This window comes from Monodon monoceros, unplaced genomic scaffold (assembly GCF_005190385.1).
Source record: "Monodon monoceros isolate NGI ecotype Baffin Bay Population unplaced genomic scaffold, NGI_Narwhal_1 Super_Scaffold_19, whole genome shotgun sequence".
Taxonomy (NCBI): Eukaryota; Metazoa; Chordata; class Mammalia; order Artiodactyla; family Monodontidae; genus Monodon; species Monodon monoceros.
The window spans coordinates 43370157-43395522 of record NW_021703775.1 but is presented as its reverse complement, the minus strand read 5'-3'; the positions used below and the strand labels follow the sequence as shown (position 1 = coordinate 43395522).

The following is a 25366-nucleotide window of genomic DNA, read 5'->3' as shown; positions in this document are numbered from 1 at the left end:
CCTCCATCGCCCAGGTTTCCCATGGAGAGGTCACCACCGGTCTTCATCAGGCTGGGCAGAACCTATAAGGCATCACCACCTAGAACTAAAACTAAACCACCAAACGACTCTCCAAAGCCTCCCTCAACACGCTCTCTCCATTGCGTTCCAAACGCAAACATCGGGGGCAAAAGGAGGCTGCACGAGTCACGTAGAAAATTAGGCTGCCCTTTTCCATGGCGATAATCGAATTAGCCTCAAATTAAACATGAAATTGGCCCTTGCCGGCCGTGGGGACAAAGCCCCCATTGTCCCTTGGCTCGGACAGCGCGGCGGCGGTGCCCACCCTGCCCAGGCCAGCCCCGGCCAGTCCCCGCGGCAGGGGACAAGGTCGGCGCTGGGCCAGGGCAGAGGCTCCGCGGGGAAAGCGTGGACGCGCCCGAGGTTCGGGTCGCGCGCGGAGCAGGCGCCGGGTGGGCGGCTGCGGGACTCACGGCGAGCGCGGAGGGCTGGCGGGAGTGGGAAACCGAGGAGGGAGGAGCGCGGCAGATTGGAGGAGGGTGTGCGGGAGAGAGCGTGTTTGCGCGCGCGCGTGTGCGCGCACCCGGCGCCTGCCCGCGTCCGCGCGCTCCCTCTCCCCGCCCCTCGCCCCCTCCCTGCAGCTCCCTCCCCTCCTCCCCCCGCCCCGCGCTCCCGCCCAACCCCCGGAATCAGTGCAGCTGTTGCCGAGCAGGCTGCGGATTCCTCCAGTCCCTCCCTCTGCCGCCTCTCCGCCCGGAGCGAGCGCGCAGCCCCGCGCAGCAGCGCCCACCGGTCCCGTCCTGTGAGCCCCGGCCCCAGCCGCGGACAGCCCCGCGGAGTCGCCTCCCGGCCCACCCGCCCGGCCGCCGAGGAGCGGGAGGAGGACGGGAACCCGGCGCCCCCACCCCCCTATCCGCGGGAGGTAGGTTGGGGGCCTGAGGCAGGAAGATGCCAACTCACTGGGGCTGTCTCCCGGGCTGGCTCCTGGGCGGCGGGAGGAGGGGCGCGGGCCCAGGCCGGGAGGACGCGGCTGTCCCGCCTTTGCCCTGCGCCCGGGGAGCGGGGTGGGGGCGGGGAAGCTGTAGAGCCCGGGCAGTGGCGGCGCGGGGAGCCGGGTCTCCAGTGGCTTCTGAGTACGCGGGCTGTGCGGGGCGGGGGGCGGCGGGCGGTGGGCTCCGCAGTGAGGCGGTCGCAGAGCAGCCGTGCGCACCGCGGCCGCCCAGCCTCATCCCTGGACGCATTGGGGCCGATTCCTTCCCCGCGTCCGCCGCCTCCTCCCTCCAGCCGGGCGCAGCGGCCCCCGGCGCGGGGGTGGTTGCGAAGTGGGCAGACGGGAGGGTGTATTTTCGGGTGCCCTCTCTCTAGCCCCGGCTGGTGGCGAGCGGGGGCGGTGTTGACAGGGCCGGGCTCTGCGCGTAACGGTACGGGGGATGCGGCCAGGCGTGGTCCCGGCTGCGCCGCGCTGCAGCTGAAACGGAGGCGGCGTCCCGGCGCCCCCACCCCCGTCCATCCTCGCGCCCGCCCCCCGCCCTCCCTGCCGTCCCCGCTCTCCCAGGGCTGGGCGGGAGCCGCCTCGGGTCGCGGAGCCGCCGCTGCGCCCGCCCTTCAGCTCCTGCCACCCTCTCTTCAACAGGTTTGTGCCAGCGCGGGGACCCTCCGGGCTTGCCTTTGGGGAAGTGGGCTGGAAGCCCCTCTGGTCATCAGCCCTCACACCACGCCCGCGGCCCTCTTTTTGGGGGGAGCCTTCCCTTTGTTTTTGTGATAGGAAAGATGCCAAGTGCCTGCCGTCAGATGGGGAGGGGGTAGTGTTGTGGGCATCGGTACACAAACCGTGTCCGTTATTTTTCCAGTCAAAAGCTGGGCCAGATAGTAAGTGAGGAGAGGGCGAGTATGGGGGTGCTTCGGCGAAGGAGAAAAATGGATTCGGTGGGGTTTATCTGGACGGGGATGTGATTTTTTTGGCAAGATGGATGGCTCACGGTGCCCTCGCCGTGATGCAGCACAATGCAGCAGTATCGCAGCCTCCCCTGGTTCTCGCTGGCGGGGCTTGGCAAGGCCACTCGGCTCCTGCGGCCCCCGCCGGGCCCCACCCAGGCCCAGGGCTGCCCTTGGCCGAGACCCGGAGCTGCTTCTACCTTGTCATGCAGCTTCAGCTGGATGTGGCGTCGGGAGGACCAGGTCACCTAGTTGTGAGGGGGGGGAGTCTTCTCTTTGGGTAACCCCCTCCTGCCTAGTCTGTTGGGCCCTGCTGGGATGAAGGGGTGTCCTGCAGTGCTCATGCGGGCAGAGGGAGTCGGCCTGCGGCTGCGGACCGGAATCTGATCTCCGACCGAGGGACCTGAGCCGTAGGGAGGGGCTGGCGGGAGGACCGGGCCCAGTGGTGTGCGGAGGCAGTGGTGCAGTCTGTATTGGGAGTCGCAGCGTCTTTTCACCCGTAATCCGTAAACCACAGCCCAACTCTCCATCTGTTTCATCATATGTCAAAGTTGATGTTTATTATTTGGTGCTTTACAGCTACGACATTACGGTACCTCTGTCTTTGATCAATACTAAGAGTATGAATTTTTCCTGTAGGAAACCATTTTTTGAAATGAAACCATTGATATATTTTAGTTCATATGTCCCTGAGACATTTTAAAAAATATTAACATTCAGTAAATTGTTTTAAAAAGAACTTATATATGTTTTTGATGGCTGGTAAATGATTTCTTTAACCTGTATTTGCTTTGTTTTCATCGTTTGCGTTTTCTGTAATAGAATACAATTACATATTCGGACTCTTTATTAAGGATTATTTGGTAAATGTGTCATGGTTGATGGTAAATTGGTATTCAGATTGGCTTTGATAGCCAAGTTAAGTCTCCAGTCATGAATAATGGGATTGTGGTGGTAACTGACTGCATTTGTTTGTTTATATGTATGTGTAGTTTTTATATACATATATTTTGCAGATGTGGCTGGGGAGGGGATTGTGAAGGGCAGACCACCAGGGCCTGTGTAGCTGGTATCTGGTCAGAAGGAGATGTTCCAACATCCTCATCTATTTAGTCTGGGGTAGTACCCAAGGAATTTCCCTTCTAGCCACTTATACAGTTCAATGTGGGATGGTAAATGGGATACATTTCAGATTTCACCCCAAGCTCTTCTAGAATGTATAGGTGAAAAAGGGGATTTCAGTATGTTAACTGGAAGGGAAGATCAGTGTTTCAAAGCAAGGTGTGTCTGCTTTTATTTTTTAAATCTCTAATGAGCCCAAGTTAGTGGCATTTGATTTTATGTGGCTCTGCAGGATAGAATTGGCTGCAGAGTGTGTGGTTTATGTGCATTATTTTCAGTAATAGAGGGCCATTAAAATGTAGAATTTTTTAGATTTGGGCTAAACCTTTGTGCTGGTTGTATAAAATCATGTTGCATTCTGATGTTTGGGAGTATTCCTTCCATGGATTATCTAGACATTTTGGATTTACTGTGTTGTAAGAAAATACCCTGTGTTGATGTCACAGGAGGTTTAGCTGTTCTGACTTACCAGGTGCAGAATTCTGTTAGGTTAAGCTCTTTGTAACTCTGTTTTCTCTGGATGGACCAAAACCTTCATCAGAGAGAATGAATGAGAAGTACTGGGGCAGTGCAGAAACTGCTGTCACTTGGATGTCTTCTGATGTGCAGGCTTTCGGTAAAGAGCATCTCTCAGATGAGAGTAGTAACAACTGTCTGTGATGTTGCAGGAGCAAGCGACAAGACCTCACTCTACTAGTGACACATCCTTAGCAGAGACTTGGCATTGGCAGAGTTTCCTTGGAAGAGTATGTGAGTGGTTATTTTGTCTTGCTGTATGAAAGTATGACTTTACATGTAGAAGTACTATTTTGAGATGGGAGGATTTTACTACTTCTAAACAAATATAGGCCTGATGTGTGGAAATTATTCGGTGTGGTTTTTGTTGAGATAATAAGCTTTTCGTTTTAACAGCATATTCTTAGAGAGAATTTTAAAGCCCAACATATATATTTTTTACATGCAGTGATGGGATGCTCCTTTAATTATGTGGCCCCCCCCCACCAACATCTGCATGATAATCAGGCCTTAATTAATGTTTTGTGAATATCTTTATAGTAGTCCTGGTTTCTTCCTTTGAGACTTTTGGGAATGTAAACCGTTCTTCCATAAGGAAAGGGCTAATCCCCCTGCTGGAAAAGCTATTTCTCTAGGTCTGTGCAGGTGAGTAAAACCTCTCCTGGAGTTCTCTTGTAAGTTTTCAGTCTTTGCTGTTTCTCAAAGCACCTTTTCTTTGCAAAAGACCTAGTTTAGTACTCTTGATTTTTTTCTGATAACAAGTGTCCTGTATCCAAGTTTTTATAGTGTAGGAATAACGTCATCAATCTCTACTTTGGGGGAAAATGAAACGGTCTCAATTAGATACTCTCATATTTCTATTTTTAAACATCACCAGAGAAGGCATTTTCATGATGTCTCTTGCTACCATAGTGAGGTGAGGTTCGTGGACCAGCAACATCAGGACAGGATCACTTACCAAGTGGGAGCTTGTTGTATATGTAAATTCTTAGAGGCTCAGTCCTTTCCAATCAAAATTTGCATTTTAACATGACTCCTAAGTGGTCTGTATGGACATTAAACTGAGAAACTGCTGTACTCTTTCAGCTAAAAGACCTCCATATCAAAATGTTCTTACTAGTATCTTTTGCCTTTTGCAGAAGTATCAGCATATTTTTTCCCCTTACATCACTAAGAAATTGATGCGTGCATTGTAAGTTATTTAATACAGAAATATTAAATAAATATTTAATTTAAAGTTCTATAATCTTTAGGTGGAAGAGCTTTATTTACTGTGTTTATTTAGATTAATCATTTTTTTATGTTCTTTGCTAAAACACCTCTAAAGTTGAAAAAACAATCTCCCTCCCCCACCCCCAGAAGAAGGCATTAGTTTTCAGATAGCAGAACTGGAGTCCAGGAAGCTAAACTCCTGACCATAGGGTCCCCTCTACTACCTCTGCTCTCCTCTGGCGTCTTGTTCTCTGTTGTCAGCTATTTTTCCCGGTGTATTCAATATCCTGACCTTCTGGTCCCTTTTTTTCCCTTAAAGTTGTTTTTTATTAAGTGATTTGTGTATACAAAACAATGCTCATAAAAGGTATGTTACAGAATCACAAACCAATGAACACTCAGGCAGCCACCACTTAGTTCAAGAAGAAGAGCCTATTATACATTCAGAGTCTCCTCTGTGCCCCTCTGTCATCCCATCTGAAGCAACCACGGTCCTGAATTTTGTGCTTATCATTCCCTTGCTCTTCTTTATGGGCTATCCTCTTAAAAATTCTTATTTATTTTATATGTTTCAGAACTTTATATAAATGAAATTACACTTTACGTATTTTTCTGTGACTTGTCCTTTCAGATTAAGATATTCCTGAGACTCATTCATTTTGTTGCTGTAGTTCATTCATTTTCACTGCTGTGTAGTATTCCACCATGGCTTATTTATTCTTTCTACTGTAGATGGAGATTTGGATTGATTTTAGTTTTTTGTTTTTCTTTTGCTATTATAAAAGGGCTGCTATGAATGGGTCTTCTACATGTCTCTTATTATGTATGTGGGGATACATGCACACAAACATATTATTTGTTTTTCTCTCTCTCAGGAATGAAATTTGCTGGCTCATAGGGTATATGCATCATCAACCATACTAGATAATGCCAAACCTTATAGATAATGCCAAAGAGATTGTATTGATTATATTCCTACTAGAAGTGTACAGATGTTATAGTTTTTCCACAACCTTGCCAAACTTCAAAATGTTGTCCAGTCATATTTGTGAAATGTTATCTCATTGTGCTTTTTATTTGCAATTTCCCTGATTATTGAGATTAAGTATATATTTATAGTATTGACCTTTTGGGTTCCCTCTTCTGTTAAGTCCTTGTTTAGTCTTTTGTCTGTATGTCTTTTAGATATTTTTCTTATTGATTGATTTAATGTAGATTGCCTAATAATCCCTTGTGGATTATATGTGTTGCAAAAACTACCTCCCAGTTTGTTTGTTTTTTTTTAAACTCTTTGTGATTTATTTTGATCAACAGTCACTCGTAATTTCATTAGAGTCATAATCAAGTTTTTGTCCTTTAAGGTCTGTAAGGATGATTATGTTGTTGCAGAAAATTTTTCCTTGGTTTGGAAAGAGCTTGGGTTTTAGAGTCAAACAGATCTGGGCTCAAATCCTAATGCTATTGTATACCAGCGATGTGGTCACATCTAGGTCCTTGGGTTAGTTCATTGCTCTTGGAATCATGATTTCCTCATCAGTAAAGTTGAAATAATAATACTTCCTCATACAGTTGTGAGATAGCAGTGTACAGTGCTAGGCACATAGTAGGCGTTCAGCGGATAACAGTTCCATTCCTTTCTCTTTGGACTGCCCAAGCTGTACAAGCCACTGACCCCTCTTGGAGTGCTTTCTTAAAACTACCTTAACATTTTTATGTCAAAAGAGCTGTTATTCTTTTATTTTTAAAAATTCTGTGTTACCAGTGGAATTTTTATATTGATTAACAGAGGCTGCTCAAGACCACTTAGTGGAGACCCTTTGTCAGTTCATTTTCCTGTTCTTGAAAGTAGTGTAATTTTAGTTCTTTTACCAAGGAACATTTATATGAATGTTATTCCTTTGCTGCTACTCTAAGATTACTTTGCAATATGGTTTTTAATGTAGTAAATAACTATTGGGTACCTCCTGTAGCCAAGGCTTGTCATTGGGTTAGGATGATGGTGGTGTGGGCTGGCTTAAAGCTGAATAAGAATTAGCTCCTGAATCCAAGGACTTTATACTCCTAATGTATAGAATATACTCTATATGTACACGGAAGATAAAGATCTTTTACTGACCAGGTGTGTGACTTCAGCAAGCCATTAATCTTTCTGGTCTCAGATCTAAATTTATCAAATGAAAAACTTAGATGAAACCCTAGTGGGGGTTAAAACCTGGCACATGGGCACCACTCCCTGTGTCCCTGGAGGCATAGAAAATCAATCAGGGCACTCTTTCTGCAGAGCTGAGATGGGGCCCCAGGAACACCCTCAATACAGTGTTTGAGTCAGGAACTGCCAACTGATCGGATCTTAGGTTTCAAGATCCCGTACACCTAAAATTCTGTGGTGGTATTTGAGTAACACAACGCTTCGGCAGTTGTTCAAAACACAGTGGAACAGGAAGAAACTAGAAGCAAGGAGACAGTAAAGAGGTGATGGTGAAGGTCCAGAGATTAAGGGAGCAAGTGATGGTGGAGGCTGAGAGAATGAGGAGGAGGGGAGAGATGGGAGAAAGGTGGTGAAGACCCAATCCTTTGCTGACAGTTTGCAGGGTGACTGGATAGGAGTGGTCCTGAGTGGATGAGGAGCTAAAATAAAGGGTTCAGGTTCGAATAACGACAAAGAGCATGGTTGTCACCATGATGATGGAAGTAGACAGGTTAAGGGGAAGAGTGGATATCTGGTTGGGAAGAGAATCAGTTTTGTGTTTAAACATGTTGAATTTGAGGTTCTGGCAGAACCCTTCGTGGAGATAATGCTCACGAAGTTGAAGGAGACAGGTCAGGACTAGGGTGGCTGAGGAGAGGCTGTTGGGTGCAGGAGTCCCGAGCCTTAGGCTCTGGAATTACTCCACCTTGTCGCTCCATGCACTGGCTCATTGACCTTGGGCAAGCTGCGTTGACCTCTCTGTGAGCCTCAGTATCTTCATCTGCAAAATGGTGGTATGACAGTTTCTGTCACAAAGGATTATGAAAGCTAAGTGGGATAATCCAGTGCCATCACAATACGTTTTAACTATCGTAAAATGTGGAATTTTTGCTTAGTTTGTCTCACTTTTATGCTTCCTTTCAAATAATTTGATTTATTCAGAAAAGATACATTCCAGTAAACAATACCATCATGCAGATAAATAATGCTAAGTCTATATTAAACTTGTCCCTATGTCTAATTAGTAGGAAAAGCAAACATGATTAATACTTATTTTTAATAAATGAGAAAACGCCAAAACCCTAGTGCTTAGGGAAAGGATAGGAACAGTTTGTAAAAGAAGATACCATAGAAGCCAATAACCGTATTCAATTGTTCAAACCCACCAGTAATATGAAATAAGAACTAAAACAATTAGATTAACTTTCCACTTAAATTGGTAGGTAATGCTCTCTGGGATGCTGTGAGTTTGGGCCTCTGCATCACCTGTTGGGAGAATATTTGGATTAATACAAACTGAGTGGAAAACAGGGGGTCCTGTATATATAACAGAAAACTTAAATGTTTATGCCTTTTGGGCTGAAATTCCCCTTGTAGTTCTGTAATCTAAAGAAAGAATTAAAAGTAAGGACAGACTTTTAGGCAGGGATTTTCTTAGCAATATTAATAGTGGAAAAGCAAACGTGGCATAGTCAAATAAATTATGGCACAGGCATAGTATGGAATTCAATGTACTGCTTAAAATAACGGTTAGAGTATTACTGAAAAGGGAAAATGCTAACAATATAATATTCAGTGGAAATATCTGTATGCAAAGCTGTACAATATGGTATAACTCCAGTTTTGTTATATTAAAGACTGGAAGGAAATACATTAAAATATTAATGGTTTGCTTTGGATGGTGGGTTGATGGGTGATTTCCTTTCTTATATGAAAGGAAATTCCTATGACTTAATGTTTCTCATTTGGAGTTTTGAAATATTTTACAAATAGAGAAGAGTACAGTAAATAATATAATAGACTACTATGAGGATCATTTTTTAAGTAATAAAAAAAGCAATCAACCATTTAGTTTTAAAAAAGAAATGAAAAAAGTAAGCCTGGCCAATTGTAGATTATCGTTAGGGGATGGTTTAAGATTCCCAAGGGTTGTCATATCTGTCCTCTGCACTTATCTAGAGCAGTGGGAAAACATCAGCATCTGTAAGTCACCTTCTGAAGGGTGTGGATCTGAGAGGGGTAGAGCATTCAGATGTAATGGAATGATAGCTTGACACCACTAATCTGGGTCAGCTTAAAGAGTGGGGAAGAACAGGTTTCTTTATTGTTTCCAAACTGCACACTTGTGTGATGAGAGCAGTGGAATTCTGTGACATATTAGTTCTCACTTGTAGAAGCCCAAACACTGCTGCTGGAACTAATTTTGTAACCATTAGACCATCAGGTTTCATTGGTATTGGTCAGAAATGTAGATAAAATTACAAGTGAAATACCGTATGCTAACACATATATATGGAATCTAAAAAAAAAAAAAAAGGTTCTAAAGAACCTAGGGGCAGGACAGGAATAAAGACTCAGATGTAGAGAATGGACTTGAGGACACGGAGAGCAGGAAGGGTAAGCTGGGACGAAGTTAGAGCGTGGCATGGACATATATACACTACCAAATGTAAAATAGATAGCTAGTGGGAAGCAGCCGCATAGCACAGGGAGATCAGCTCGGTGCTTTGTGACCACCTAGAGGGGTGGGATAGGGAGGGTGGGAGGGAGGGAGATGCAAGAGGGAAGAGATATGGGAACATATGTATATGTATAACTGATTCACTTTGTTATAAAGCAGAAACTAACACACCATTGTAAAGCAATTATACTCCAATGAAGATGTTAAAAAAAAAATTCTGAGTGAAAATTTTAAAATAAAAATGACTCCAGATTTAGATTACTTCCAATTAATGGTTTCTCAGCATTTGGGAATATTCAGGCTAAGAGTGGGAGGAATGAATTTTAATTTCTTATGAAAAATTCTTATATGTTATATATGACATTTATGTATGCATATAATGATATCTATTTTATCTGTCACATAAATGAGAAAGAGAGATGTGTGTGACTGAGAAAGCTCCACCATGAAGGGAGACAAAGGGCTATTTTAAGACTTTTTAAGTGGGGAATTTTATAGAGATAGTATTTTGAAGGAAGGTGAATCCCAGGAATGAGTCACTTTGTCTTTAGCCGGTGAGGGAAATGTTTGAGAGGAAATAGTACTGTCTTATGGTCCACGTCCTCAACTGTATTGGTACTTTGTAAAATGTAGCTTATAAAAATGAACTAATTTACTTTCAGGAATTTTGTATTTTTTCTGCCATGAACTTTAAATGGTTGATTGAGAAGGGGTTCAGGTGAAGTGTGCTTTGAGATATGAAAGTAAGATGTTATAACGTCAAGATTGCTTTAAAATTGGCCCTTGTATATAGGCATCATAATTCGATTCTTAGTGAACTCTAAAGAGCCATTTGACAGCTCCTTGCTGGTTCTGATCTTTAACATATAAACTTGAAGCCGTTACTTAGGCAGTAAAATCTGTATGAGAATATAACTACGAATTGTTTACTCAACAGATGAAATAGGATGAAATTTAGAATGACATATAAATAGAATTTATTCTTTTGAAATATATATGTTCAGTGTTTAATTTGTATAATTAAATATGTCTCTGCTTAGTAAGTTCATTAGCCTAACAGTGGTTTATCTCTGGGTGATGGGATTGTGGAGGAGTTCTAATTTCATCTCTCCATATATTCCAAATTTTTTGAAAATACTTACCAATAAACTTTTGATCTTTATTAAAAATATCCTAACACTCACCATAACAAACGTCATTTTAGCTGGATAAAAACAAATGAGTGAAATGATTAATCAGCTAAATATACCCTCTGCTGTTCAGTTTTTTTTCTGCCGGGGCTTTCAGAAAGGCAGCATTAATAGTACTGAAGGTGTAAAGAACGCCGAAGTTTTGAAAAGATTTTTCCATTCCTCATTTAAATGTGCAGTTTGTTAGAGCCTTGCCATTTCCGTGGAGTGTGGGAAAAGATGTAGAAACTGGGCCACAAGGGAGCCTGACAGAAGCATCATCCGGGCGGAGACCAGCCTCAAATGGCTACTGCCTTTGGTTCTGGATGAAATTTCTTGTTTCCCTACCCTCTTGGATGGCTGTTTCAGGGATAATTTTTGTCCTGGTGTGTGTGCTTCAAGGCCAAATCTAAATGTTCAAGGGCTACACATTTTTCCGGAATGTTCTTCACCAGCTGTACAGAGTCTTTGGGGTGGGATAATGCATATTTTTATCACGGTCTAGGGCTTCTCCCCCCCTTTTATCTTATTTAAAGGGGAAGAAAAACCTAGGTTGTTCCCCAAGACAATACTTATTATTTTTCTCTGTGATGTTTAAACATTTTCCATTGTATTTTTTAACCTGTAGCATAGGAGTGCTTTTATAGGGAGAACAATCATCTTAAAAGTTAAAATGTTCATATTCTTCACCTTTTGGAATCCCTGAATTTTTGACAGTGTCTGCTACTATATACAGTATGTTAGGTTTTTTCTGAATAGTTTATGTAGAATATATACTTTCAAAAAGGTATAAATTAGCATAAAATCATCATAATGTAACAATTTCAAAATAATATTTATTACCAAAATAATAAATATTGTAGAGCATATGGAAAATAAAAATGAACACAAAGAAGAAAATTAAAGTCACTGACCCCATTCAGTGACTCCAGAGACATGCAGTTATCATTTTGGTGTTTGTCTTTTAAACCTTTTTTCCCTCTGTACATATTTGTTCGTCTCATGAATAAGGGTCAGTCCTCAAATCTCAAGCTAAAGATGTAAAGTTTTCACAGTCTGAATAATCCCTCGATGTTTATCACCCTTCCATTTGGTACATGTAGCATGACGGAACATAATATCTTATTACTACTGGCCATATTTAAAACTGTGGCTTATGGATACTGTCGGTTTCCCTGAGTTGTTTCAGTGGCGGGGTGTTAAGGAAAAGGCAAAGATTGAGAGAACCCCAAATTTGCTTATTGTAGATACTTCTCTTCCTTAAAAAAATTGTTTTATAGTGGAAAAGTACCAGAAATTAAGCTATCATTAGATAATGTGTGCTTTCTATTTGTTTTGAGAGGAATTCCCATCAGAGTTGCATTAATTCCCTTGAGAGACATCTCCGTATGCTTCGGACAACATCTGATTTTACTTTTGTCTTCAGATTTCAGAGTCTTTGGAACCAGCTACCCTATAAAGTGTTGCAAATGGAATGGATGTGGTTATTATAATCTTGGTTTTAAATGTAATAAATTTTACTGGGCTGGGTTTGGTTGTAATTGTTGAAAGCATACAGTATAGCTCAGCTTTCCTAGAGTATTTGTATCAGCTGAACTCTTTAAAATTGTGTCTTCGGATCCGGGATCTATTTCAAGGAGAAAAAGCAATATACATGTTTGATTATGCAAACCAGTTTCTTAAGCCATGGGACCTCAGATGGTTGGATGTGATGCAGGTGACTTGCTGGCACTTCTTTGTTGCCTTAATTCTAGTATAGTTGGCCTCTTCCTGAAGAAGGTGCTAAAATGGTTTCTTCATGTGTTGAGGGAAAGAGGGAGTGGCAAGAGGGGAGAAATACCCTTTCGTTGGAAGAGAAAGAAAGCCCTTGCCAGCAATTTCTGTGAGGTACTTTGTGGTTGTTACTGGTCTCACTTGGGTTGGTTGGCCACAAGGAAAAATGGCAAATGACCTTCTTCCCAGGTTTAAACACTAAGGCCAGTGGTGGCTTCTTGCACAGTTTAGAGGGGAAATCTGAGCTGGGCCTGGTGATGGATGGAGCTGGGCTGGGTGATGGATGGAGCAGGGCTGGGTGATGGAGCTCAGGTACACTATGTGGACTTCCTCTCTCCAAATGAGGGATTGTTCAGAAACTCCCAACCTGGTGGGAGTCATTCTCTTTGAGGGTGGCCAAAACCCATCAAGGGAAATGTTTGATGGTTAATGTGCCTGGGCTGACTGAAGCCTGGAGTAGGGAGGGATCTCAGCTTGACCTACAGGCAGCTGCAAACGTTGAGTCTTGGCACCGGGGGAGGCACTGAGCTGAGGCAGTGCCCAGAGTCTGGTCCCGGTGCCCCAGGTCAGGAAGAGCAGGAGGCTTGAACGTAGCCTTATCTGGACCTTTGACTGGATGAGCACACCTGTCTCTATTTTAGGAGGCGAGTGGTTAGAGGTATCAGTCGGGTAACTTCTCTGAAAGGGGCCTGGTCCTTCTCACAGCGAGGCTGACAACTCTGTGCAGCCAGCTGTCCTTAAATACCTGACTTATCTCCTGGGGCGGAGTCGAAGAAGCACCCTGATCCTGGAGCAGAGACATTTGTGTGCCATTTGAGCAGAAGAGAAACCCGTGCACGCTTTGTGTTTTATTCTTTAAGGTAGGTTTTTTTGTTTTGGGGGGGCGTTTTTTGGTCTGTTTGTTTTTAAATCAACACCCACTGCCAGAAGAATTCCTGAATTTCCCTGATAATCAGGATGATTTCTCATTTTGAAAGGCTTGTTTTGCTTTTTAAGTATGTGTTCCTGACATTAAGAACATCAGCTTTCATCCTAGTTCTAAAAATCTTTGATTCAGAAAGGGTGAAAGTTTAGACAGCAGGCTAATTTATTGTCTTGTTCCTGAGGAAGACTGTTCTTGTCTGTCGGTTGAATTTTATATATATTGATATATATAAATATATATATATGTTTCCAGTTCTGAAGAATGATTTTGTTAGTGTATGTTTGCATGAATATTTTATTCTTAATTATAATATATTTTCCTTTGGACTATACCCTTGTTAAAGGTAACTTGTTCACATGAAATAAATATATCTTTAGTGGGTCATGCTTGAGAACTGCTTCTCAGTCCTCTCAACTTTTGAAGTCAGTAGTTTTTTAATGTAAAGAGTGTATCGATAGCTGGCCCATCACTGGAATGTTGTGCAGCTGTGCAGACCATGAGGCGCAAATGTGCTAATTAAATATATTTTTTTAGCAAGAATGGAATGTAACAGCATGTGGTTAACCATTCCAGTTTGTTTTTGAAGAGGACTTTTTTTTTTGGCCAAATATTAACAATTAGAGAGTACATTGACTTAGAGGACGTAATGCTATGTTAAATCGTTCTTTTCACGGAGGTAATGGGACTCATTAAATCCTGAGATTATCCTTTAAAATACACCCTGATAAATAATCTGCCTCAAAATGTAGGCAGTGGCTGCATGACTAGGGTCTAGCATCTGTAGTCGGGATTTGATCTTGTTTTTTTCCCCTCTGTATCAGTTCTCCTTCCTTGGTTGGTGAGTATTCAGCCTTTCTCTGGGCACTGACACACAGCATTTCCTCCCAGTTTGAACGGTATTCTGATACTTGTTTTGGGGACCCATGTGAATTGGATCATTTGGATTAAGCTGCATCCACACAGATGGTGCTCTGATTTTTTTTTTTTTAGTCAGACATTGTTCAAAGTGAACGGATGGGAATAAATGGCAGGTTGGTTGTGTAATGTGGCAACATCTTACTTAGTGTGTCTTTAGAGATAAGTGGGGTGAGATTCCAGCAAGGCTGTGCATAAAAAAATTAGAATGTGTTGGAGAACTGCCAAGAGATTGGGAGCAAGCTGTGTGACAAGCACTGATGCAGCTTTGTCCTGCCTTAAAATAGCTACAGTTTAACAAAATATCTTCAAACTTGTCATTTCACTTGAGCAAAGAATTGGAATAGAGGTGGTGGCTTTCCTCTTTAGCAAGGTTTATTTTTATTTATTTATCTTTTTGTTCCAGTAATCTTAAATCTTGTGACTATATGGAGGAAAACACTTCTGTGTAACATCAAATCTTGCATGGTTTTACCTGGACTAATGAGTAACACGTTCTCCCAGACTTCATGTGGAGGTTCCCCTGCCCCACCTACTCCACTCACTGCAAAATATGCAGTCTTTGTGGTTTGAATGAAAATTGGGGCCCTGAAGGTTTAAAAAAAAAAAAGTCCTATATTTTATATATCTGACTGTCATTTGTATATGAATTATTGATGGTTGGATGCCCAAACATTGTAGAAGCAGAATAAAAGGCATTTGGTTACTGTCATGCAAAATCTTATTTTTTTCTTTGCTTACTCACTTTTTGACTTCGTGTCATTGGCCATTTGTCTGCAGTACTTGATTCTTGTGTGTAATTGGTTTACTTCCTGACTGTGGTCTTTCAAAATTGTTTTTAATTGCAAGGCTTGTTTTTTTTAAGTCAGCATGGTAGAAACAAGGTGGGGGGGCGGGGCTGTGCAGTCTTTAGGAGGAGTCCCGTGCGGGGCGCTGGGAGCCTGATGGGGACATGAACAGTGCCGGTGGGGTTGGTGGGTTGGGTGGCTGGGTGGAGGCAGGGGCTGCCTGTGGGGATAATCCAAAGAGTTTGGGTTCTGTGAAGATGAAATCTTTAAAAATGCAGTATTTGGATTACTGAGTGGAACTCAAATAAGAACAGAGGATTTAGATGTTAACTATAACAGGAAAACAGTGAGTGAACCTTTATCTTAAAGCGCTTATATACAAACCAAGTTCCTAGTAAGAATTTTCTGAAAGTTGGTATTAACAGATATCTTAATTATCCTCTAATTTAAAGTCTGTTAGAAGTTTGGACTTGGACTAATTGCAATAATTTTATAGCTTTTTAGAGTGCCCCGCAAATGGCTTTGTTTCTTTTGTTTTGCTGTCTGCAGATCTATAATATTTTGAATTTTGCTTTGCCACTTTTTGTATCTTAACATACGTTTCAGAGGGCTTCTCCTTGTATGGAAACATTATTTCTGGCTCTATGTAAGTGCCTCATACAGAGATTTATAGTTTATAATTATTAGGTCTTTGGCCAGTAAAGTTAAGGTTACTTTTCTAGGTGTGTTTTCAGAATCTGTAAAAAACATTTTGTTTTTTTTTTTACAACATGAAAAATATTTTGTAGAAAATGTGGAGATACTTAGCTTCTCAGAAGTATTGATCTTTTTCATTCTTAAATGGCAAATGACTTCTCTATGTGGTATGGTTGATGTATTGGAAAATTTCTTTATGATTTCCTAAACTTTTAAAATTACGCTTCTGCCTTTCCCTTCTTTTACACATTCCCTGTTTTTTAAAACATACTCTTGGATAGCCATGTTGGTAAGTTGAATTCAGAAGGTGTGAACTGTGAGCCAGAGCCACCTACCAGTTCCCTTTTTACTTAACACACCATTATCTGATCTGCTTGTGAAACTTGATTTGGGGTTATTTTCATCTCAGACCATTCTTTTAATCTTGCAAGAGAGTTCAGTCATTCAGTGTAAGCGGTGAAAAGCAGGCAAAAAGTAAAATATTTGAATATCCCTTTTCTGGATTATTGTCTAAATTAGAAAATCATTCATTTTAATTTTATACATGCATACAGCATAGTACCTCTGTTTGTATGCCTTGTATTGCCACAAGCTTATAAGACTAGGAACAAATAAGGTTAGCATTTAAAATATTCCAGACATAAAAATTTACGGAATTTGCTTATGTATGTTGGGGGACACACAGAACAGACCCAGGGTTTTAATTGGCTCTTTGTGCCGGGTGAAGGCAGATGGAAACGTTACAGAAATCTGCTGCAGATGGCAGTGGGGTGGACTGGTCAGGACCGCATGGAAGTTCATACCAGGGGTAGGCGGAGCAGTGAGTTGGTTTATGAAATGCTAGCTGTCTTAGATGTTTCTACAGCTGTTGTCAGCTAGCTGAAAATAAATTGAACTTGTTAAAATGGTAAGAGTTTTGCTGTCTGAATAGGTTTAGATAAAATATTGCCTCAGATGCCTATAAAGATGTCTATTGTTAACATTATTATTATAACAGAAAAAAAATTGGTAATAACCCAAATGTCCATCGTTGGTAGGTTAGAGGAAGGAATATTACGGAGGCAGTACAATATAGTGGTTAAGAGTGCTCACCCAGGGGCTGCCTGGGTCTGGATCCCGACTCTCCCATGGATTCACTTTGTGACCTTGGGCAAGTCATTAACGCTACTCTGTCTCAGTTTCCTCATCTGTAAGATGGGCACAATTGTGAAACAGGCCTTAGAGAGTTATTGTTGGGATTAAATATGTTAATGTAAGTAAAGTGATTAGTCTAATACCTGGCAAATATATAACTATTAGTTATTATTATGCTGATAAAAATATTATTATTATTGAAAACCTAATAACATAGAAAAGTTTTTAATATAAGGGGAAAAAAGCAGAACACAGGATTATATAAATGGTATGATCTCAACTATGTACAAAAACAAAGAAAAAGAGATAAGAAAATATTCCAAATATTAATTTTGGGAGAGAGTGGTAGGATTACTTGTGATTTTTATTTTTGTCTCCATGCTTTTTTGTATTTTCCAGTGTTCTACAATCAGTATGTCTTACTTTTATAATTTGAAAAGATAAACTTTTTTTGGAAAAGTGAATATTATCCTTTGCAAGCAATTAGTATGTTAATTATAAGAACATCCTGTTTATTCTTTAAAAGCTCCGGGTCTTCCATCTGGCCAAAGTTTGCCCCCTTTTGATTCTACAATGCTTTCACATTCTTACAAAGTGCATTAGAGTAATGACACTCCAAACTATTTTTTTAAAAATTTCATAGTTCAGGTGTTTCTACTAATTCAGACTAATGGTGTAATAAAAAGAATGTAGACAGGTATAGTTATATGAAAGCTGTTTATTAGTGGTATGATCTTACACAAATTATGTAATAGAATTTTGGTTTTCTCATGTGAAAGGAAGATGATGCCAACAGTTATCATCTACCAACTATCACGGTGTCAAGATTAAAAGCAGCAATCTGTACACTTTGTTTCTCAGGGTCTGGCACATTATAGGCACTCGGTAAGTGTTGTTGCTACCCTCGCTGTCCACCCGTGCCAACAAACTAAACTGCAAACAGGCTAAACTTCGCCACTTCAAATAGTCGATACCATGGCATTTTAGTTTTAGCTCACTCATCTCTAGATCTTTAAGATTCTGTAGACCAAAGTGGCCTTCTTAAAGATGCATCCTTGTTGTATGCTTATTCTACTATCCATCTCCCCGTCCTTCAAATATTTCTATCTCTACATTTATTTTGTCACTTCAATTTATATTGTCACTTTAGTCAATTTGTATTGATTTATTTAAGAAAATTTACCTCCATAGCATATCAAGCAGGTTAAGCTGGTGCTGCAGTAACAAACATCTCCAAAATCTCAGTGGCTTAAACCCACAGAAGTGCATTCCTCATTCATATTTTATGTCCATCATAGGATGGCAGGGGGCTCTCCCCCATGTTTTTCTCCCTTAGGAACTCTGGCTGATATAAGTCAGCGGCCAGAACTAGTCACAGGACCTTGCCCAGCTGCAGCGGGGAGCAGGCAAGTGTAATCTACCCATGTGACCGGAAAGAGAAGAGACTGGCTATTATGAGCATTAGAAGTTTCTGACCAAACGTAGATGATGGTATAAGTAATATGGTCTAACTTGGCATTTCTTCTCAAGTTTTTTGAAGTACTAGTTTTGCAGTATGTTAACATGTGTTATTTAAAAGAATGCTAGGTGAAGTAAAATGTAATAGGTCTCTTTAGTGAGGGACTTCTCAGAGCCTTTATAAGCCGATAGGCATTGTAGAGGGGAGGGTGATGTATGTTGTTTCCCAAATTTAGCTGACTTTGGAATTCTTTTTTTTTTTTTCATAGCCTCTCTTAGGCCAGGGTTTCATAGAATATGCTTTGGGATGCCCTAGTCTAGACTGTTCTACAAAGCAAAACTATTAGAGTCACGTTTTAATTATTACATATGCTGGGAAGAAGCTTTGTTTTTATTGTTTGCTAGAAGAATTGATTATTTGAAGAGTCTGGTTTCTGCGATTATGAATCAAATTGCAGGCAATGTTGTTTTAAAATTTTAGTCATTGGTTACATGCCCGTGTTGAATCCATGGGATTTTGTCTTCATTTAGTTGCTTTTGTGTTCTAAACTAACCACTGAAAAGAGAGAGGTAAACAAACCAGGACCGCACATCTTTGTGGTGATAAAAGACTAAATTGGTTTGAGCAGATGGCCCAAACACATATAATTGTTTATTGGTTTCTGCATTTTTCTTGATTCTCTCTGACCTTCCATAACAAATTTTCTAGAAGTTTTGACGTTACTGAAATGAGGGCTCTGATAAGGAGCAGAGGGACAACTTTTGTCAAGAGGTATTACTTATTTCTCTGCCAGAAGGCTTTGGATTTAAACGTGATGTTTGTTGCCAGGGATTTATGCCTGCATATGTAACAAATCTCAATATGGAAGTTTTCACTGAAATGTGGCTGTAAACTTCATGCAGTAAAGCTTTAGGTGAGAAGGTAAAGTGCTTCTCCTGTTTCATAACTATGCATGAGTAGAACTTTATCATGACTAACTCCCAGACCTTTGAGCTTACGGCTTTTTTTGTTAAGTGATGACTTCAGTTTCTGTGAAAAATCATGTGAAATCCAGGCTGAGAACTCAGTTTTCATTTTCTGTTTTGTTTTTTTCCTTTGTGAGCGAAAAGATGTGAAGGGCCATTGCTGTTACGTGACAGGAAACATACTTTTAAACTATCAGTTAAATCAGCAGCCCCAATCCCGCCCCTTTCCCACTGCTTTTATAATCAGGACCTGACCAGCAGTAAACTTGCCTTGTGAAGGTGACCTGTGAGGATTTGAGGCAGGAAAAAACCTTCTTTGGAGCCATGGTTCCTAGTTTTGTCCTTTTTGTTGATTTTAGTGTCATTGTAGAAGAAGCATTCATGACCCATAACAAAAATAAACAGTAAAAAACATTTTTCACATGGCCTGGGGATGACAGGAGTCAAACTTAATGTATCAAGGAGTATGACAGACATGAGGATATCACTGTTCACTGCAGGGCTGCTTCTGGGCCAGGTCACAGGACTGTTGTCTTTCAAAGGTCTTTCAGGTGTTCGACCACCTCAGATGCTTGTGTTGGCTTTCAGTAAAGGTAGCTTTGGTGTAAGTCTGCTTTTGAGAGAGGAGCATTGATTTCCTCACCTTTGGGGACCTGTAGTGGTGTCCTTTCGTGGACCACCCTTGTGGACCAACCAGCTGAGAAGCCAGATGTTAGGAGGGTTTGTGGGGGAGCCGAGTTTTCACATTGTAGGCTGCAGTGCATGGTCAGGAGGAGTGTAGGGAGGATGTAGAATTGGAAGTTTCAGGGCCAGGCAGGACCCTGTAGACCTTAGTCCATCCACTCCATCGTATAAGGAGGAGATAAGCTAAGAGAGACCAGGTAAAGTCACACAGCCTCAAGTGTTAAGGGCTGAAATTACCATGTTAAGTGGGTGACAATTTCTTCTGAAGCATTTGCAGATATGTGGGAACACTTAGCCTGCTTGTGACCATTTCCTTGTGGTGAACCTTGAGAGGCATCTTACTTCTTGGACCACTTGTGATGCATTTCATAATTATGTATATGAGGAGAGCCTACAAGTTAATGCTCATGTTCTCTGTCTTCATTGCTGTCAAACTAGCATTAATGTTTATTGGGAAACATTTATTGGGAAAATAGTGTTTTGCCAAAGATTTTTTTTAAAACGGAGAGAGGTTTTTATTATAGGGAAAGAAGGAAAGCTCATTGTGTATGGAACTAAAAACCAGCACATACAGCATCCCCACCTTTGTTTTAATATAAATAGCAACAACCAAGCCCTGGCTGCCCAGAGCAGGCTGAAGGAAGATGAAGGTCATTCCAAAATAGAAAAGGATCTAGCTAAATATTACTCTGATTAGTCGAGTAAGTTTAAAAATTTTTAGATCCAGTGATGTGGATATAGGTTGGCTGAGGAATTCTCTCTGCTCACAGATGATTTGTGCTGTGTATTATCAATGATTTAAAGGGAGATAAAGGACAGTTCTGAAAAACATGACCCTCACCTACCCCCTGCCTTCAACCCACTTTGATTTGTAACCCTGCAGGATGTCTAGTAAAAAGGTTAATCTCATCTCCTTTTGGAATCCTCTTCCTGGAATGTAGGACTTGGGAGGGAGTATGTTTCAGTGACTGTCTTCTGTTTCTGGAACCACACTACCTGGATGGAACCCTGCCTCTGCTAGTTATTGACTGTGGGTCCTTGGTAGGTGACCATGTAATTTATCATCCAAACTGGGTAATTCATGAGCGTGATGAAAGGGGGTGCTTTTAATAATTGTACCAGGACAACAGGCATAAACTGGGACTGTCCGAGGCAAACCAGGAAATATGGTCCCCCTAGTCTTATCAGATTACCTAATCGCTGTGTCTCAGTTTCTTCTCGTTGTAAAATGGGCATGATGGTAGTACTCACTTCTTAGGGGATTAGGATTAAGTGCAATGAAACATGTAAAGTGTTTGGAATGTCGTTTGGCGCATAGTAACTGTTCAATAGAGTTAACTCTTTTAAAAAATACTATTTAGGATGCTTAGTTCACATAATAACCCCTTATATATTCAGTTTACTGTCTGTTGTCTTCATATTGTTTCTCCATAGCAAATTTTGCTTTTAATTTTATTGAATAAATAATAGCATTTACTAATGACTTCTGTTTAGGGTACCTTCTCATGCTTAATTACTTGCTTTATCTGAGCCCTTTACCCCTGGCACTGAGTTATGTAATTAGCATCTGTGGTCCAGAGAAGGATGGGCATTGGGGCTGTTGTTTATCAGATGGTGGCTAATTAGTAGCCACACTAGAGGGAAGAGTTTTCACAGTTGACCTTGAGATACAGGAATGGTTGGGTGGTTGCTAGACTTCTTCCTTGCGTCTCTCAAATTGGATTTTCCTAGCATACTGAAATGGAGGGTTGCCAGATTTAGGAAGAACAAAGAAACCAGGATAGTCCATTAAATTTGAATTTCAGATACTTAATCTGAAATTTAGCATACCTTTTTTAGTGGAAGTATGTCTCATGCAGTATTTGGCATGTACTTTTGCTAAAAGTTTGTTTATCTGACATTCAGCTTTAACTTGGCATCTTGTATTTATCTGGCGATTCAGTTATATAGTCGAAAGAGACTTTTTATCCTATAACCCACATTCAGATGTATATACAAAAGTATAGTCCAGTTCCTGTTGTAAGTACTGTGTTACCTGTTAAAAAGTCCATGCTTTTTATCTACCATTGCAATGGACAGTTGAGAAGTTGTTACTGTGTAGCTGCTCCTGGGTACCCACTAAGGCCAACACAAAATGGGCTTCAGTCTTCAGTTGCCACAGCAGCAGAGCTTACATTTGCTCCATGAGAACTTTTTGTGTGTGAGGGTGGATGGACTCAAGCCAGCTCTTTCTCTCTGAACGGGAGTCTATTGGTTAAGGTGACTTATTGAAGTCTTGGCTGACTCGGGGAGTTCTTGGTTTGAGATTGAATTACTTTAGTAATAATTTGGGGAAGAGGATTGAATTTTGGATGATTTATATTTCACTTGTCAACGTAGAGGCAACAGCTTTTACTGTCATTAAGAGTGACCTTCACATACTCTTCCCATTAAAATCTCTTCTTCCTGTTTTTGACTTTCAGTAGTGCTGCTGAGAAAATGCTGGTGAAGTTTTTGCCTCAGTCTTGGAACTCTTGTCAGCATTCAGCCTGAACGGCACTGCATGCCTTTGGGAAATGCTGATTGGAAGATTAGAGGCCACGGAAACCTGAGTGTCTGTTTGCATTTCTTACACTCTGGGTATGATGCCTCGGTTGAGCCAAGTCTTGGAGAAAAAGCTTCACCCCGTTAATGATACACTTGGGGAAATTAGTAATGGCAAGTGAAGGTTGCCATTGTGCCTGCTGGAGAAGAGTGAGCCAGAGAGAGCGGGTTTTGGACCAACGCTGGCTTTTTAATTGCTGCCATTTAAGAAGTTTAATGTACCCAGTTGAAAAAGCACAGGTTTCAGATTATCCTTTGAAGAAAAATGGGCGTGGTGAGAGCTTACTCTGAGGCACAGATAGTGTGTGAGTGGATTAGCCAAAGGAAAAAATCCGGTTAGAGCTGTTTGTTCAGAGTATCTGATTTTGAGGGGTATTTTGTCGTTAACTGGTGGCTTTCCAGAAAATAACTCATTTCTATGTAAGGGCTCATGCTAGCCAGGCTTTGGGTGCCGATACTTATTTCAAAAAGCTCTTCCTTTCCTTTCTGAGGGGTCTCCTTGTCTCCTCATTGCTTCCTTTGGGTGGCCCTTTGCCTTTGGACATGAATTGCTCCTCAGGCTGTCAGAAGCCTGAGGGTTATCACAGTGTTGTAGAATTGATTTGCCTGGTGGGTGGAATATTTGGCCTAGTTGTTTAAATGGCTTAGTACTTGGAGGTGTCTGCTTGGATGAGGATTGGCTATTTATTCATGGTGGAAATTTTCACCTTTTAGAGCAGTGATTCTCTATCTTGGCAGCACTTGAGGAGATTTAAAAAATGCAGATACATGGGTCCCACCCCCAGAGAATTTGGTTTAATTATCTGGGGTACCAAATGGGCACTGAGACTTTGAAGAGCTCCCCAGGTGATTCTAACCAAGTTTGCACGTTATCCTTTGGTGTACTCAGAACCATGGCTGTAGCCTGTGCTGTTCGGTAGGGAAGCTAGGAGCCCCATGTGGCTACTAATATTGAAATTAATTAAGGAAAACTAAAACCTGAGATCCTCAGTGACACCAGCCACATTTCAAATACTCAGTTCTCACATAAGACTCATGGCTACTGTATTGGATTTTGCAGATACAGAATGTTTGCAACATGGCAGAAAGTTCTGGTGGACAGCCTACATCTAGGCTGACTGTAGGATGTCCACAGAACAGGGTGGGGAGCCGTGAACATTTGAGAAGTCTGACACAGGAAGGACAGGCTTGGAATAGAGCTAATCCAATGGGACTTGCCAGTACCAAATTGCCACATACATTTTTAGCAGCCTCTTTGTCAATGGTCTTTTGGCACCAGAAGCTCTGCCGCAGCTGGTGCGATGGATTAGGTGTCGCATCTTGTTGAAAGGCCCCGTTTAAAGCAGGCCAGCCTGAAGGGGGTGTGGTAAACTCTGAGGGCAGGAGAATGTGAACCCCGGGAGTCCAGGGCCAGCGAAGGGAGAATTAAGCTTTATTCTTGCAGAGCTGAGGAATGCCCTTTTGGGGACTGAAGCATGAGATTTGGGATGAAACTAGGTAGAGCAGATTCTGTCCCTTCTGTTGAAGAGACACCTGCCTCAGTCATTTGCCTCTCCTGGCTCATCTCTAGTGTGTGGGAGAGAAGGATGGTGCTGGTACATATTTCTAGTGAAATAAAGTTCCATGTAGGCCCCTATGTTCTTGGGGCGTTGAGCAGATAGGGTTGAGAGGATGGGAACAAACAAAATCTTTTTTTTTTTTTTTTTAAAGAAGATGTTGGGGGTAGGAGTTTATTAATTAATTTATTTATTTTTGCTGTGTTGGGTTTTCATTTCTGTGTGAGGGCTTTCTCTAGTTGCGGCAAGCGGGGGCCACTCTTCATCACGGTGCGTGGGCCTTTCTTGTTGCGGAGCACAGGCTCCAGATGTGCGGGCTCAGTAGTTGTGGCTCACGGGCCTAGTTGCTCCGTGGCATGTGGGATCCTTCCAGACCAGGGCTCGAATCCGTGTCCCCTGCATTGGCAGGCAGATTCTCAACCACTGCGCCATCAGGGAAGCCCCTAAATCATTTTTATTCAGACATCTCACTTAGGCAGCCAAGTTGGGTAGGGTCATGGAAAAGAGGAAGGATAGAGGAAAAATGAAGTACGCTAAAGGATGTGGATTTTCCAAAGGACACTCCCCTCAGGCAGGTCCTCTGCAGGAGTAAGAAACCCGCAGGTGGAGAGGCTGTCATGAGGCTGGCACTGGAGTCTGTACCCTCCAGGCTGAACCCCCTCTCTCGCATTTCACTGGGCATTAGCACCTCCCCAGGAACAGATTTCCATTGGTTTCTCTGAGCCCACCAAAAAGAAAATGTGAAGTGTTCATGGGCACAAGGAGAGCGCGGGAAGAGCTCTGACAGTGCGTGAATCAAAAGCATGCAAGTGGTCCAGGGGTGTGTGTGTCCCAGCAGCTTAACAGGGTCTGTGAGTCACTTGGTTTTTCCTATTTTGTCATTGTCTGCTGTTAAATCGGGTGAAGTGTAAATGCCTGTTGCAGGCCTCATTTTCTCATTTTGGTACCCTTTTGGCCAGTAAGTGTTCTCAACAGGGTAGTATCTAAATATCTGTACTGACAAATAATAATCACGCAGCACTGCCTGCTTTGCCCTGAGGAGTAGGTGATCAGGACCTCCCCGCATCACTTCCAGTCTGCTTTTTTTTGGGGGGGGGGGGGTAATATTTTATTTTGTTATTTTAAAAAATTAATTTTTTTGGCTGCACAGTGCAGCTTGCAGGATCTTAGTTCCCCAACCAGGGATCGAACCCAGGCTCCCAGCAGTGGAAGCACAGAGCCCTAAGCACTGGACCACCAGGGAATTCCCTAATATTTTTAATTTAAAAAAATTTTTAATTTTTAT

At 42.0% G+C, this 25366-nt stretch overlaps 1 protein-coding gene across 3 annotated transcripts in view; it reads left to right on the top strand.

Annotated features, from left to right (window-relative positions):
* The first annotated feature begins 704 nt into the window (after window positions 1-704).
* The window catches only part of SPTBN1 (spectrin beta, non-erythrocytic 1), a 195706-nt gene continuing 171044 nt past the window's right edge, over window positions 705-25366 (top strand). The window contains exon 1 of one of the 3 annotated variants that reach the window (XM_029231553.1): window positions 705-922. The gene's annotated coding sequence lies outside the window, so the exon portion shown is untranslated. Of the gene's footprint in view, window positions 923-1558; window positions 1634-3786; window positions 3808-25366 lie in introns of those variants that run through there. The other 2 variants (XM_029231555.1, XM_029231554.1) reach the window with 2 other exon arrangements.